Source organism: Lynx canadensis, chromosome C2 (assembly GCF_007474595.2).
Source record: "Lynx canadensis isolate LIC74 chromosome C2, mLynCan4.pri.v2, whole genome shotgun sequence".
Lineage (NCBI taxonomy): Eukaryota > Metazoa > Chordata > Mammalia > Carnivora > Felidae > Lynx > Lynx canadensis.
Genome location: NC_044311.2, coordinates 495,601 through 513,590, shown reverse-complemented (window position 1 = coordinate 513,590; position 17,990 = coordinate 495,601). Strand labels below are relative to the sequence as shown.

At 41.8% G+C, this 17,990-nt stretch overlaps 1 pseudogene; it reads right to left on the bottom strand.

Annotated features, from left to right (window-relative positions):
• Nucleotides 1–2,768: 2,768 nt before the first annotated feature.
• On the bottom strand, nt 2,769–3,588 carry LOC115523803 (annotated as a pseudogene).
• Nucleotides 3,589–17,990: the final 14,402 nt, after the last annotated feature.

Sequence of the window (17,990 nt, the reverse complement as noted above, 5' to 3'; positions counted from 1 at the left end):
ACACTGATAATGAAACTGCAGAAAGAGAAATCAAAGAATCAATTCCATCTTCAAGTGCACCAAGAACCATAAAATACCTAGGAATAAACCTAACCTAAGAGGTAAAAGATGTGTATGCTGAAAACTTATGAAAAAAAATGGAGAAGATACAAAGAAATGGAAAACATTCCATGCTCATGGACTGGAAGAACAAATATTGTTTAAAATGTCGATACTACCCAAAGCAATGTACACATTCAATGTAATGCCAATCCAAATTGCACTGGCATTCTTCTCAGAGCTAGACAAACAATCCTAAAATTTATATGGAACCACAAAAGACCCTGAATAGCCAAAGTAGTGTTGAAAAAGAAAACCAGAGAAAAAGAAAAACCAAAGAAAATCACAATCTTAGACTTTAGCCTCTACTACAAAGGTGTAATCATCAAGACAGTGTGGTAGTGGCACAAAAAAATCCACTAAGATCAATGGAACAGAATAAAGAACCCAGAAATAGACCCAGAAATGTATGGCCAACTAATCTTTGACAAAGTAGGAAAGAATATCCAATGGAAAAAAGACAGTCTCTTTAGCATAGGATGTTGGGAGAACTGGACAGCAACATGCAGAAGAATGAAACTCGACCACTTTCTTACACCATACACAAAAATAAACTCAAAATGGATGAAAGACCTAAATGTGAGACAGGAAACCATCCAAATCCTAGAGGAGAAAACAGGCAGCAATCTGTTTGACTTCAGCCACAGCAACTTCTTACTTGACACGACTCTGAAGGCAAGGGAAATAAAAGCAAAAATGAACTATTGGGATTTCATCAAGATAAAAAGCTTCTGCACAGCAAAGGAAACAATAAATAAAACTAAAAGGCAGCCAATGGAATGGGAGAAGACTAACGACATATCTGATCAAGGGTTAGTATCCAAAGTCTATAAAGAACTTGCCAAACTCAACACCCAAAAAACAAATAATCCAGTAAAGAAATGGGCAGAAGACATGAATAGATACTTTTCCAAAGAAGACATCCAGATGGCCAACAGACACATGAAAAGATGTTCAACATCACTCATCATCAGGGAAATACAAATCAAAGCCACACTGCGATACCACCTCACACTGGTCAGAGTGGCTAAAATGAACAACTCAGGAAACAACAGATGTTAGCAAGGAAGTGGAGAAATGGGCATCCTCCTGGGCTGTTGGTGGGAATGGAAACTGGTGCAGCCACTCTGGAAAACAGTATGGAGGTTCCTCAAAAAATTAAAAATAGAACTACCCTACTCAGCAATAGCATGTCTAGGAATTTATTCAAAGGACACAGGAGTCCTGATTCATAGGGCCACATATACCCCAATATTTATAGCAGTGCTATCAATGATAGCCAAATTATGGAAAAAGCCCAAATGTCCATCAAATGATGAATGGATAAAGAAACAGTGGTGTGTGTGTGTGTGTGTGTGTGTGTGTGTGTGTGTGTGTGTGTAATGGAATACTACTTGGCAATGAGAAAGAATGAAATCTTGACATTTGCAACAACATGGATGGAACGGGAGAGTATTATGCTAAGGAAATAATTCATTCAGAGAAAGACAGATATCATATGTTCTCACTCATATGTGGAATTTGAGAAACTTAACAGAAGACCATGGTGGAAAGGAAGGGAAAAATAAATAGTTTCAAACAGAGAGGGAGGCAAACCATAAGAGACTCTTAAAAACAGAACAAACTGAGCTTTGGAAGGGGACGGGGGGATGGGAAAATGGGTGGTGGTCATTGAAGAGAACACTTGTTGGGTTGAGCGCTGGGTGTTGTATGTAAGTAATGAACCATGGGAATCTATTCCTGAAGCCAAGAGAACACTGCATACCCTGTATGTTAGCCAACTTGACAATAAATTATATTAAAAAAAAAGAAACAATGGAAACTCAGATGATTTGTTCAAAACTCGAAATTAATCATATGAAAATGATCACAATACTATAATACAAAATAATTAAGAAAATATAAAATATAAAGAAAAATAAATTAACCTGCAATTACCTTTGAAAACCTTCGTGACTGGTGTGAGGGATACAAGAGAGAGGAGCGTTATTGTATAGGATGACTTGCACTGTCACTAACAGGATCACTGCTATCTATTGGCTCAATGGAATCTTTTTGTGCAACTTTAACAAGGAACCTATCCAATGATCTAGAATGAATCAAAGCATTTCTAAGCTTATTCTTGTATGGAAAAGAAAAGGACTGTCCATAGGTGCCTTGAAGTGACAAAAAATACACTAGTGCCAGTTGTGGACACCTTCCGATGTTCTGAAAATTCACTGATTTCTGCCAAACACCATGGCCTGAGACCAAGCATACAGGCACGGGAGCCAATCACCCACAATCCCAGAGAGAGCGGGGGGACCATCGGCTAATTGTGATCATGTGACATTTAGCATCACGTACCACTCGTATTGCAAGATATCGCTCATTTATCAAGTTAAAATTTATTAGAAATGTTTGCTCATCTTGCAGAACACTCATAGGACAAGTTACTCGCAATCCAAGGTTTTGCTGTACATTTAAATAATGTGTAGGTGACTGCATGACTACAGCATTGGTAACTAGATGATAACCAATTCAATTAGAAACCAACTAACAACTGTCTAAATATTTAAAATACAGCTCTTGTTTAGATCATCCGTTGTTTTGATCACCTTCAAAATTGCTGGTCAATTTGGAAATATATTAAGGCCAAATCTTCTGATATCCATTCCCAGTGGTTTCTTTCAGCTGTATAAAGCCTCCAATTCCAGGGCAAGGCCGGGTTTGTGGCCTCCAGCATGAATGCTCTTCTCATCTACCAGAGCAGACAGGCCTGAGTCTGGGTGTAGTCCAGAGTTGTTGACTTTTGCAGAGATAGAAACAGTGAGATCCAACTGATATTTGGCTGCAATGCCAAAGTGAGTGCAGTCAGTACCTCACGTCCAAGCAAGGTTTACTGAAGTGTCAAGATCTTCACATACTTTCTGATTAATTGATATTCCAAATTCTGTCCTATCATTGACATTAATGTGTAGATGGAAATCCCCAGTCCTGCAGCCCACTGCAAAGTTAATTTTTGTCAGCTTTGATCTGACACTGTCAAAGGTCATCTGGTACCCAGCAAGCCAGCTCTTATAACCAAAGACAGCTGAACCATGACTTGCACATCCGGCAAGATCAAATTCAACATCACAACCAAGGTTTACACACTCCCTCTTATAAGAAGACTTGATTTTACCACTATTCTTACCCATGTTTGATGAAAATGTAATATCAAATGTTAGTTTCAAACCTTGACAAATCCAGTCTTCAATTGTGATTTCTATTCCCACACTGTTGCCAGCGTTCCATTTCTCTGTGAAAAATTTCACAGCATTTATATTTGGTCTCCACAGTTCCAGTAACTTTCCCAGTGTCTGTATTAGATGTTGAGAACTCCACACCACTGCATGACTTTGTTTTCACGTCCAGTTTCATCAACCCAAAACCAAATCCTCTGTTGAAAATATTTCTAGCAGCTTTGCCAAGGTCAGCTGATGATGGCGGAATACACGTTGGCTGCATCCGTAGGTCACCATGGCAAGGCCACAGATCTGGTGGTCTCCTGAGGGGGGCTGCTGCTGCTGTTCCACTCACAGCTAAGGCCACTGGGCTCACTCAGAGTCAGGCTGCGGCTATCGCAGCTGGAGGCAGATAGGTAGGACTCAAATTGTGGTTATTTTATAACAAATGCATAATTTGTACATTGAGCAAGCATTACAGAGGTGTGGAACCAAAATGAAACTTCATGTTTGTCTTTCTCTGATCCTCTAAACTTTCTGCAGTGAGGAATAGTATTCTCCAGAGCCTGGATGAAGACTTGGGCAGACTGAAAATTCTGGTTACTCACAGATAGTCCTATGTTGCTTTTAGCCATAGATAGTCTCAAATAGAGAAATTAAAATGTCTAGTGTCATGTGATGGTCAAACTCTAACTTTGATTGTCAGCTGGAATGGCATTAGGTTATCTCCCCTCTAAGTTCATTCCTGCTTCCAGATGGAAGTTTCCAGTAGGAAAAAGGGATCATCCTTCTCCTTGCCCCTCTTTCTAAGCTCAATGCTTTTCCTGGCCTCCTTTGTCTCCCCCCTTACTAGTAGTTTCAGAGAGAAGCTAGGCCTGAGATGGGATGGGTTGCGGTCAAAACCATCTCTCATGACTTCCTCAGAGACTCCTCTTATCCCTCAATCTGAGAAGGTGCATCTATATTCCAGATGGCCCTTGAAATTCTATCTTTAGCCCCTAAAGATAGATCACCTAGCATTCTCCTCTTAAGGTCACCTCATACTACCAGCCGGTCCCACTGGCCAGGACCTTGTGTCAGCTTCTCCTGCATGGTCCACATCTGGTGTATGGTGGATGCTGTCAGGTCTCTTGCCTTGACTAGTTCTAGGAGTGCAGATCCTCTCAACCTGGCCGGCCTGCTGGCTTCACTACCAAGATGGAAAGCCAGTTCTTACCCACTCCGGATTTCCTTTGGTAGAAGGGAGTCAGACCCCATCCATGGTTCATTTTAGCTTTGTGAAGAATAGGTGTAGCCATGCACTGAAGAAAAAGTTCTCAGACACTGAGACTGAGTGGACATGCAGGGCTGTCTCTGCCAGGGAAATAGTAGCCACAGAAAAGTGCACATAGTCTTTATTTCATGTTCACCAGGTGTAAACATCAAAGAGTGTTAAAGCATGGGAGGAAAACACAAAGAGCCTCCAGACATAGACCAAACACACATCTGGTGTTTACGTGAAAGCATGCAGGGAAGATGGGCAGTTTCAAGAACTACTAGGTAATTACAGTGGGTCTGCTCCCTGACTGGCTCCTGGGAGTTCATGGGGCTCTGGATCTCATAGTGCTATCGCGTTTGACAGCCTTGAGACCAGAACATTGCTGATGTTTCAGCAATTACCCCATTTACTTTCCTGGGGCTTACAATACATTCTCTAGAAATAACTCCACAAATGGGTCAGGTTCCAGATCTGGGTCTCCCAACTGGATGGAATCCTGGTCAAATTTCCAACTGGTTTCTTGGAAGCCACCCTTGCTGGGCTTATGTCAAAAAATATCTCCTTCTAATGGAGGGAAAGGGACAGGATTCAGCAAAGCACCAGCTCTCACTAAACACATCCTTTCACCAAGATCCACACTAATGTAATTGCAAGGGTCTCTAAATGTGGAAGATGGAGTGCCAGAATGATTGATGTGAAAAGACTTGACCAGGCATTTCTGACCTTGAAGGTGGGAGAGACCACAAGCAAGGAATGCAGGCAGCCTCTGGATGAGGCAATAAAATAGATTCTCTCCTAGAGCCTTTAGATAGGAACTCAGTCTTGCCTGACACCCTGATTTTAGCCAGTAAGACCCATTTCTGGCTTTTGACCTCCAGAACTGCAAGACAAATTTGTGTTGTCCTAAGCCACCAAATTTGTGGTAATTTGTGACAGCAGCAATAGAAACTAGTACAAAGAAAGAATGGAGACAAAACCAGGAGATTCCAACAGAACATCAGTGCCAAGGGCAAATAAACACGTAGACTTTGGAGGTGTCAAGCCTATAGGACTTGAGAATATCACTTAAGTGCTATGTGCTTGAGTTTCCTCATCTGTAAAATAGGCTAGTAACAATGTTATTCAGAAGAGTGCCTTGTAGATTCATCTATTAACATTATTAGTACAGGATGATATAGAAGCAACTATGATGATCCCTTACCTGGACTGTATCCTGATATGAAAATCACTGAAGAAAGATGAAGACTCCCTAGTTATCCCTCAGACTCTGCATGTCCCAACTCTGACCCCATTCTCAATCTGCTACGCCCTCTAAAATAAATGGTCCATCAAGAAGATCCTCCATATCAGTCTGAACATCCCCTTCACTTTCCTGCTGTAACAGAAATCTGCCTGTACCACAGGACATTTTCGCTGTGCCCTCCTTAATTGTGGCTAAGGAGAATTTGAGTCGGGGATATAGTTAGTTTGGGATTTGTGGGATATAATGATGAAGATCCCTGCACTCCAATGTATAGTTAAGTAACTGCTTCTCTGCTGAACTAGGAATGATTTCTTCTGCTGTGCACTGAACCCAGTGTGGGGGCCTATGGACCAGACTTTGTATCAGGATATGAAAGTGGTCTGCAACTCCCACCACAGAAGTAAATGGGCGGTGGAGGAAAAATAAAATTTAGAATAAACAGGGTCCAAAGTTTATTACAAACAGAGGACTGAGTTCTCATCAGTGATCAGTTAAAATGGAAGATCTTTCTTGTTTAATACACAAGGTAATGCAGCATATGTAATTATAAATTCTTTAGACATTCATTTCTCTCTTTTTTGATGTGTAGAAATAAATTAAGACCAACCAAATGAGAATAAGCAAAGTATATTTATTCAGAGCTTGCTATAACAATGAAGTCAACCACCATCACTCTGCCTTTGGCAGAGGCCCAAAGGCAAGCAGAGGAGTGGAAAAGTTTTCTAGTGGAAAAAAAGGAAAGCTTCACGTGTGCCCTGACTGGAGGCTGTTGGCATAAAAAAGCTGACAGTGGGCTAACTAGGAGTACCATGTCCTATATGATTAGTTAAGGGTCAAATTTGGCTTTCTCTGATTGATCCTATGTTGGAAGCAAAAATTAAGAAAGCTGTCAGATTTTATTCAAATTCTGGTCATTTGGGATCAATTGGTACAGAGGTTGTTGTTTGGCTTCCTGGATCAGTTGTTAGAGATAATGCTCTGAATTCCTACAAGTCTGAGTTACAGATAGTAAGCTAGCTTCCTGAGCTACTTACTGTAGATAATATTTTGGTTTCCTGGGCTGGTTGCTGGAGATTGTGGGTCAGAGTTCTATTTTTATATATCACCATTTTTATATATCATTGTGAATGTGTATATTCATCCTCTCAAATGCTAATCACATGAGGTAAAATTTATCAGGATTCCTGTGTGTTCTGGGCACAAGCCTGTAGCAAAGTGTTGCTTTGTAACAGAAAGTATGGCAGTATAAAGACACATGTTTATATTTCCAAACTACCACTTATGAACAAATTTCAGTTGACTATCCTGGAAGAAAGACCAGATTGTTTATTCTCTCCATAGAAAAATATTACAAAACTATTATCAAGTGAAGATGTAATCAAAGAGTATGTAGCCAAAAAAGTTAAGGGGCGCCTGGGTGGCGCAGTCGGTTAAGCATCCAACTTCAGCCAGGTCACGATCTCACGGTCCGTGAGTTCGAGCCCCGCGTCAGGCTCTGGGCTGATGGCTCAGAGCCTGGAGCCTGTTTCCGATGCTGTGTCTCCCTCTCTCTCTGCCCCTCCCCCGTTCATGCTCTGTCTCTCTCTGTCCCAAAAATAAATAAATGTTGTAAAAAAAAATTAAAAAAAAAAGTTGAGAAAAGTTGTAATAATATAGACATATACAACATATAACAGTACAGAAATTATACACATGATAATGATGTTATGTAACTTTTATGGATTTTGTGATGCTTGTGTTGTCAGTTTGTTTTAAACCTATAATCTCAATTGTCAAAATGTCAATACTACCCAAAGCTATCTACACATTCAATGCAATCCCAATCAAAATTGCACCAGCATTCTTCTCGAAATTAGAACAAGCAATCCCAAAATTCATATGGAACCACAAAAGGCCCCGAATAGCCAAAGGAATTTTGAAGAAGAAGACCAAAGCAGGAGGCATCACAATCCCAGACTTTAGCCTCTACTACAAAGCTGTCATCATCAAGACAGCATGGTATTGGCACAAAAACAGACACACAGACCAATGGAATAGAATAGAAACCCCAGAACTAGACCCACAAACATATGGCCAACTCATCTTTGACAAAGCAGGAAAGAACATCCAATGGAAAAAAGACAGCCTCTTTAACAAATGGTGCTGGGAGAACTGGACAGCAACATGCAGAAGGTTGAAACTAGACCACTTTCTCACACCATTCGCAAAAATAAACTCAAAATGGATAAAGGACCTAAATGTGAGACAGGAAACCATCAAAACCTTAGAGGAGAAAGCAGGAAAAGACCTCTCTGACCTCAGCCGTAGCAATCTCTTACTCGACACATCCCCAAAGGCAAGGGAATTAAAAGCAAAAGTGAATTACTGGGACCTTATGAAGATAAAAAGCTTCTGCACAGCAAAGGAAACAACCAACAAAACTAAAAGGCAACCAACGGAATGGGAAAAGATATTTGCAAATGACATATCGGACAAAGGGCTAGTATCTAAAATCTATAAAGAGCTCACCAAACTCCACACCCGAAAAACAAATAACCCAGTGAAGAAATGGGCAGAAAACATGAATAGACACTTCTCTAAAGAAGACATCCAGATGGCCAACAGGCACATGAAAAGATGTTCAGCGTCGCTCCTTATCAGGGAAATACAAATGAAAACCACACTCAGGTATCACCTCACGCCAGTCAGAGTGGCCAAAATGAACAAATCAGGAGACTATAGATGCTGGAGAGGATGTGGAGAAACGGGAACCCTCTTACACTGTTGGTGGGAATGCAAATTGGTGCAGCCGCTCTGGAAAGCAGTGTGGAGGTTCCTCAGAAAATTAAAAATAGACCTACCCTATGACCCAGCAATAGCACTGCTAGGAATTTATCCAAGGGATACAGGAGTACTGATGCATAGGGGCACTTGTACCCCAATGTTCATAGCAGCACCCTCAACAATAGCCAAATTATGGAAAGAGCCTAAATGTCCATCAACTGATGAATGGATAAAGAAATTGTGGTATATATACACAATGGAATACTATGTGGCAATGAGAAAAAATGAAATATGGCCTTTTGTAGCAACGTGGATGGAACTGGAGAGTGTAATGCTAAGTGAAATAAGCCATACAGAGAAAGACAGATACCATATGTTTTCACTCTTATGTGGATCCTGAGAAACTTAACAGGAACCCATGGGGGAGGGGAAGGAAAAAAAAAAAAAGAGGTTAGAGTGGGAGAGAGCCAAAGCATAAGAGACTGTTAAAAACAGAACAAACTGAGGGTTGATGGGGGGTGGGAGGGAGGGGAGGGTGGGTGATGGGTATTGAGGAGGGCACCTTTTGGGATGAGCACTGGGTGTTGTATGGAAACCAATTTGTCAATAAATTTCATATATATAAAAAAAATAAAAAAAATAAACCTATAATCTCATTTGAAATTAAAACTTCATTTGAGTATCTGAGAAGGAAACCAATTTTCAAAGAACTAAGGAGAAAGGGTGTGAATAATTGGACCCAGATGCATCTGGCAGGTAAAAAGAAGAAAGGTATGGGAAAGCTTCATTAGCACAGCCATAAAATGTTGAGATCATCAGTGAAAGAGTTAGCCTTGACAAATAGAGGGATGCTCTTTCTGTGCAGCGGTAGAAAAAAAATGAGAGAATAAATATACAAACAGACAATGGCCAGATGATCTATAGAAATAAAAGTCTGACTCCCCAATCTACAGCAACCTGCCCAAGAAATTAATCACCTTATGTACAATAAATGGCCCAGGAAGCCAGTCTGCTATCAGTTAGACTTGTAAGAAGTCAGATTGCTATCTCTAGTAACAATCCAGGAAGTTAATTACTTCTGTGACAATCAAACCGAAGTGGCTAATACTTGATTAATAACTGACAGCTTCCCTAATTTTTGTCCCTGTTTCCAGCTTAGGACAAATCAGAGAAAGCCAAATATGCATCCTTAACCTATCATATTGATAGCCCACATGTAATTTCCCCAGGCCAATAGCCTCTAACCAGGGCATGCCTGAAGCTTTTCACTTGTTTTTTTTTTTTTTTTTTTTAAATTTTTTTCAACGTTTATTTTATTTTTGGGACAGAGAGAGACAGAGCATGAACGGGGGAGGGGCAGAGAGAGAGGGAGACACAGAATCGGAAACAGGCTCCAGGCTCCGAGCCATCAGCCCAGAGCCTGACGCGGGGCTCGAACTCACGGACCGCGAGATCGTGACCTGGCTGAAGTCGGACGCTTAACCGACTGCGCCACCCAGGTGCCCCGCTTTTCACTTGTTTTAACTAACAAGCTTTCCCCCTGCTCTGCTTGCCTTTGAGTGTCTGCAATGGTAACTGACACCCAAGTAGACTTTGCTTTTCTCATTTGGTTTTGTCTTTGTTTATTTCCTTCAAGAGAGGGAACAGGTAAATACAGAGATTTACTGATACAGAGGGAACTGGAATCTCAGAATGACTAAGAACACCCCAGAAAAGGAGACAGTTTCACCTGTGGAGCCGAGAGTGTAGAACTGAAGGCTTGAGAAGATGGAGAAGGTTTGCAGAGGGTGATGTGGAGAACAGAGTAGGGTATTAATAATAAGAAAGGATATGGTGTGATGATTTTTGAGCAGCCAGATGGTGGGGTTGCAAATGTCCTGTAAACTGAAATGTATAACTTTAGAGTAAAACTGCAACGTTGACAGGGGCCAGACAGGAAGCATAAACAAACAAAATTGTCTGAGGACGGTAGGGAATAGTGGAGACTGTGGCAAACTGCAGAGCACTGTCCTACCTGAAGGGGGAGCAGCTATTCAACTCCCCTTGTGAAGTCCAGATTTGTTTTTTATCTGACAGTGGTCAGGGGAAGGTCTCTCTTTGTAGCAACATTTGAGCAGAAGCCTGAAGGAAATTAGGGAATGGAGCATATAGATTCTGGTGGGAAGGAACATTCCAGGCAGGGGGACAGCAAATGCAAAAGACATAAGGAGAGATCATACTTAGCATGTTCAAGTGGCAAGTGAGAAGGCCAGTGGCCTGGAGCACCATAAGGAGGAAAGTGATAGATAGAATACTAGCACAAAAGGATACTGGGGACATGATTATACTTTGCCAAGACCTTGGATTTTATTTTAAATCGAATGGGTAGCCTTTGGAGGGTTTCTGGGCAGAGACAACTTGATTTTAATGAAGTAACTTGACTATTAGGTGGGCAAAGTTAGAAATAGGGAAATCAGTTACAAGGCTTTTACAATAGTCCAGGCAAGAAAGGATGGTGGTGGCCTGACTAGGGGACAGAAGTGGTGGACATGATAAGAAATTGTGAGATTTTGGATTTAATTTTCAGGTAGAGCAGTTTGCTGATGGATTAGATGGGGGTGGAAGAGCAGACCAGTGAGAAAGAGGATTCCAGAATGAGTCTAAGGTTTTTGACCTGGAATTACGGAGTTATTGCTAACTAAGCTGAGAACACTATGGGAGAAGAAACTATGGAAAGATCAAGCGTTATCTTGGGGATATGTAAATTTAAAAATGTCAACTAGAGGGGCACCTGGGTGGCTTAATCAGTTAAACCTCTGACTTCGGCTCAGGTCATGATCTCACGGTCCATGAGTTCAATTCTCTGTGCTGACAGCTCAGGGCCTGGAGCCTGCTTCTGATTGTGTCTCCCCCTCTCTCTCTCTCTCTCTCTGCCCCTTCCCCACTCATTCTCTCTCTCTCTCTTTTTTTCTCTCTCAAAAACGAGTGAATGTTAAAAAAAATTTTGTTTAATGTCAACTAGATATGGTCTTAGCTTGAGCAGAGTCCAAGGCCTATGTGTAAGTAGCTTATTTAGGAGGTACAAGGGCCGGCAATAAGAAAAGGGAGAGTGTGACCAGGAAGGAAGAAAGGCCAATAGAAAGTTGTGTTATCAAGGTTGCTGCCATGTACAGTGAAAACTCAAATCTTCAAAAGTACCAAAAAGAATATGCAAAATGCCTCCAGGACTGTCTGTCTGAAGGGTAAGGGGCAGGAGCACTTATTTACCAGCTCCCCACCCGTAGTTTCTCCAGGCCTGCTAACACCACTGCACCTTCTAATTGCCCATGCCCTTAAAAAAGCCAGCTGTCTGCCCTGGGGCATTGAGGGAAATCCCTGGTGCAGAAAAGGAAAATTCTTGCTGAATTCTTTCTGCTAAGTGAGTCAAAGCCTGAAAGAACTGTTTATTGCAGCCACTTGAATCAGAAGCATGGGCGAGGGACTACAAAGCAGGACATGGTGCTAGAGGTAAAAATTTGGAAGTCATCAATGCATATGTAAACATACATAATGTCCTCTTGAGCTGGAAAGTGACTAAATAGAAGGAAATTTCCCCTGTCACACTTCAAATAAAACCATTTAAGCAACCATCCATTCTACCCATTCTTACCCTGGTAAGTTTGACTTTGACATAGTAGCCACTGGCATAGCTCCCTTCTGTCTGAGGTTATCTCATATTGGATAGTGAAACAGGGATTCCCTCCTCCACAAACAAGATAATAGACTGCAGTGATGGCCCTAATTCCAACGGAAATTTCTACAGGCATAAATATAGGATCCCTTACAGAGATGCTAGAGTGTGGACACCTGCACCATAGTCATTCCTGCAACTGGTGTGCAGCCATGTACAGCCATACACACAGAATAAATGTGTGCTTGCTTCAGTCTCTCACTCAGACCAGAAGTGCTTGTCTCCTGAAGAAAACTTACTTGGAAGTGCAGGCAACTAAGCAGCAATCAGAAGAAACACTTAGGAAATGATTGATTCACAGCACTTTTAAATTACTTAAAGCACTGAAGAGCTTAGACTAGACAGTTTCTAAGGTCCTATTCCCCTCACAGATTTCCATTGTGTTCTATTTTGGACTTGTTACATTGAGTAATTGAGTTCTTCTGCCTCAATGGCACAATCAAAGACTTTTATGATCAAAGAGCATGAGTTCCTGGAGCCAGAGGAAAGAGTCATGGCTCATCCTTGGCTGCTCTGGATCTGAAGCCCTCTAGTGGGGAGAGTTAATTGAGGTTCCCAAATCTGGACTTTAATATCTGAAGTAAAATATTTGGCCTTTGATTTTTTTTTCTAGAGGTAAAATAGGATCATCAACTAAAAGAAACACATTTAAAGGTTCCAATATGTTGTTGTTTGCTGAACATCAGATTATATAATATTCCTGGACAGAAGATTTACAATCTAAACTTGAGTAAGAAGCTAACCCTGGAGAAAGTATTGAAAATACTTAGGAGAAAGAAAGGTGATTATGTCTTGGGGGATCACCACATTGATTCTTTTGTTATTCATTTTTAGATGGTGTAAGAATGTCTCCTGACACTGTGTCAGGACAGAAGTTTTTCCTTTCATCCCCTTTGCTCCTTTCATCCTCATCCTTAGTTACTGGGGAGTGTGTGGTGGGGAGGGGTGTCTCTTACCAGAAAAAGAAGAAATTAAGTATTTTAAAGAGAGGAATATAATGCAGAAGATAGGCTAAATGCACAGAGAAAACAAATAGGGTTTCATGTTCCCAGAGATTCATAACAGAAAGCCACTACCACCCCTTGAAGCAAAGGGACATCAAGGTACCTGGTGGAAGCTGCCCCACAGTAAGCCTGACCAGCAAGAGATGGAGTCTCAAAGAAGATGCAGCTGGTGTCTGATAGGCAGCCTAAGGTAGAGAAAATATCCCTTCTCCATTCTCCTACCAGTGTCCTCCATTGGCCAAATCTCACCCAAAGCCAACTGACCCAGGAGTGTGGAAAACACCCCTATGATTCAGAACAGGGCAGAGGAAGGGTGTGGAATTACTCTGAGTACAAACTGGCCAGTGACTGGTATGATACAGAGTAAAATAATACTGTCAAAGCTGATAAATATTAGTAATAGAGACGTCTTGTAGTCTTCTGGATGTTTGTAGAAGTAGACCATGGATCTGTAGGGCTGGCTTCATGGGCACATGGGCTGTGTAGTTCCACCAGGCCAACAAATTATGTAGCCAGTTCTGTGCATTAATAATCTACAGCTGTAGTTATGGCTCTGCTGTCATCCTTCAAGGATAGAGCTAGGACCTACCACACACAAAGGACACTGAAGAAGCAGTGACTCTGAAGTTGACTTTGAGGGCTGAACAGTAGTGTCAGTCAGGATCCAGGGGCAAGGGGAAGGGGTTAATAGAAAAGGGTAGGGGACTAGAAGAGAAAGGACCCCAGACTCTCACAGAGGGCTGATTCTGTGTGGACTGAGATATAAGCCAATAGGTATGGGTATATATTGTAGTCTATCTTCTGAACTCCCAAGTGTGTGAGATCTGCCACTAAGAATATTGAATCCTTTTTTGGTAAACAAATGTGCCTGTCCTTTCCAGAAATTACCAAGCACAATGAAAGGATTATGATAATCATTTCACAGAAGAGAACAAGAGATCCATGAAAACTTGTATAAACACACCTAATCTCCTAGGGTTTTCTGTGAAAGCAGTTTGGTATGGGGAATTTAAAATCTGTAATAAAGATTAGAAATTTCTTATTCAGAACACTCAATTGCTTGACTTTGCAATTTCCTATGCTACTAAACTCTTCCCATTCTTTTTGTATGCATTGCTTAACAGTTACGGGTCATAAAAGTTTTTAAATTATTGGGTCTATAGCTGTATTTAAGATCATCTGTTTTTATTCAGACCAAAGAAGCTGGATTCTTGAATTTTTATCTTTTATTTTATTGAGATCTTAGTAGCAAAAAAAAATTTTGTAGGCAATAAATGTCAGAATTATATAGAATCTATCTTTTGATATATTGAAGTTTTTTTTAACAAATCAACCTAATGTTTACAACCTACTAGGCATTTGTTCTAAGTGCTTTACAAATATATGCACACAAAACTCTACGCATCTTTAGTTCTCCACTGGGGGTCTTTAACAAAAAGATTAATAAGAGAAAAACAGTTTAATGAATACAGTGTACATCATGCAGGAGAAACCTCAACAAAGGGTAACTCAAAGTGATGGCTTAGAACTCTGGCCTATAAGATGCTATCATCTTCAACAAAGAACAATAACTTTGTTTAGAAGTGGCAGGACAAAGGAAAATGGTTTTAGTCTTCCTAGAGTGGCAAACTACAGGAAGATCAGTATATGGGAAGAAACTAATGGAGTAATGTTTATTTGAAAATTCCTCTAGTACCAGCTCTATGGTGGTAAAGTCTAGAGTCATCTCCAGTAAAGCAGAATTTACATCCTGCCTTTAGGCAGAGGGCAAGGGGAGGGAGGTAGAGAAAGTTTTTCTGTATTTGCTACTTCCTAATTGTCTTCAGCTCCAAATAATTTTTATGTCAAAGAGTCATATTTTGGGTAACATATTTGGTTTCTTTCAGGAGACGCTATTATTTCATTCTACAGGTGAGAAAACTGAGGCACAAAGTGAACAAGCATGTAGCCTGAATTCCCTAAAATAGCTTTTTCTATTCTGTTATTCTTAAACTGGTTTCCCTTTTACTGGGGGTTTTTCACAAGAAGAAAGAAACAAGGGAAGTTTCTAGATCATTTACACCTCCTTTACCCGAGTTCTATTTTATAGAAGCTCCTAAGGATACTCCTCTTAAACTGCTCATCCAAACTGCCATAGTAGTCTGTGCATCATACCCAGCAGCCTTTAACGTCCACACACATTGTGTTAAAAATCACCAAGTTTATCTTAAAACATACAAAATGCAAAGATTAACAGAAGATATCTGCCCTGAAAGAGATAGAAAGAGCTGAAAGCAATGTGTTAGCAGGCAGGCAGGAATACCTGATGCTCCTTGCCTCCAACACATACATACACACACACACACACACACACACACACACACACACACGTAAGGAGATGGGTAGCAGGGAAGCTTCCTTGAGGGGTGATCCTCATACTAAATCTTGAAGGAGAATATGTAGTTCACCAAGCAGAAAAGCAAAAAAAGAATTTCCAGGACTAGCATGTAAAGACGCATAAGCATGACACAGCATATGAAGAGCAGGATATGTGTGGTGTTAGAAGATAGTTTTCCAAAAAACAAGATAAAGTCATGACTCTCATAGAGATGTCTCATAGAAATGAACTTGTACTAACTTTCTCTCATTAGGCAGATTTTATAAATACCAGTTCAAAGGATAAGTCTCAAAAACAGACACACAGATCAGGAATATTGAAATGAATGTGCCAATTGAGGAACAACTGGCTTCTTCCACAGTGAGAGTGGGAAGTCAACTGAGGATAAGACAGGATTTGCATGTCCATAGACCATTATTTTGTATTGCTACCACTTATTTTAAAATTAGTAAGATATGTCCCATAGAATCAGAATCAGATAATGCAGAAGGGTGACTCCTACATATAGTTTTCCACTGAAGTACAACTTTTCCCCTACAGGGACAACAAGAGACAAAATTTGTTAAATATTCAGTGGCCACAGGAGAGAACCATAAAAGGTTTGGACTTCTTTCTACTATTTTAGTCTCTAAGTAAAGGAGGTTCATGAAGGACCAATCTGGGAATGCCAGGATCTCTGACATGGGAGGGGCAGGGCAAGGCCTGGCAGCAGGTGGAAACCTCACCGAAATACCACAAATGTCACCTGCCGGACACCAAGACCTGACCTTTACCTCACACCTGCTTGTATTCACTGACCTTTGTTCCACATTTTTCCTTAATCTCTTTTTTCCAGCTCCTCTCTTAACTTGGGTAAATGGGAAGTGAAACTTCCCTTAAGCCATAGCGACTGCCCTAAGACCTCCAGCCAGCCCAGGCCACCCAGACCAGTTTGAATTTAACTTCTGACTCATGCTTGTGCAGATGGACCATGTTATGACCTCTAGAATAACTGATGATTACCTTAACTCATCATAATACTAAAATCCCCACCCAAGAGGGGCGCCTGGCTGGCTCAGTTGGTTAAGCAAGTGTCTGACTTCGGCTCAGCTCATGATCTTGTGGTACATGAGTTGGAGCCCCGTGTCCTACTCTGTGCTTACAGTTCAGAGCCTGGAGCCTGCTTCAGATTCTGTGTGTTATGTGTCTGTTTCTGCCTCTCCCCTGGTCGCACTCTCTCTCAAAAATAATAAACATTAAAAAAAATAATAATAAAAATAAATAAATAAATAAAATCTCAACCCCAGAAGGATCCTCAGCCTCATTTATATAACAAACAACGTATGTATAGGCATGTTTCCTTAAGGCACATGGACAACTTCTACCTACCCTACATATGACAAGGCTTCCCTATCTAAATATGCAACTTAACCCTAAATGAAAGGAACCCATTCATCCGTGTTCTTGGAGTCATGGCTTTGGAAGCCACTCCCCACTATCTCCTTATTTGCTGCAAATGAACTTTTCTTTGCGTGACAACTCAACCTGGTGCAGTTTCTGGCTCACCAAGTAGCAAACTCAAGGTTGGTTTGGTTACATAAGGACAGAGGCATGAATACAATTTAGGAGGCTGATGCCGTAGGTCAAATTCTGAGAGCCAGGCCCAAAGTAATGGCAAAGAGCAGAGAGTGGCTGACAAACACAGGAAGTAGAATCCAGCAGATGTAATGAATGTGGCTGTGGCGAATGAAGTGGAAAGAAGTGGTCTCTGATCGTTTCTAGATTCTTGGCTTACACAAATGGGTGGACAGTGGCACATCCACCAACACAGGAGGAGGAAGCTTGTCGAGGAAGGATTAAGCTCAGTTTTGCACATCTGGAGCTTGAGGTGTCTATACGGTATGTGGGTGACTATATTGAGAAGGCTGAAGGAACGGGACCCCAGAGGACGGGACGGTTAGAAGCCACTGGCTGACACTCATCTTTGCCAGTGGCTAGGCAGGAGGGGGCAGCACGTGAGAGAAAGGGCCCCCAGTGGCTGCTGGAGGTTCCGGCCTAGGAAGGCGACTCGGGCCACAGACCCAAGCAATGAGGCCCTCATGCGTAGCCCGCACCTGCTTGGGGCACTTCCGCCCGTTGGGCCCCGCCCGTCCTGCCCAGGGGGTAGCGCGGGCCCCACTTCCGCTTCCGCCTCCGCCCCCGGATCCAGACTGCAGGCGGCACGGAGCGGGGCCGAGGGCGGTAGGAGCTCCGCGGCGGGAGCGGCCTTCGCGCGGCTGGTGGGCTCCTGTGAGTGGGTGCGGCAGGCCTCGGTGGGCCTTGGCCGAGGACTGGGCTGGCCGCCTAGGGCGG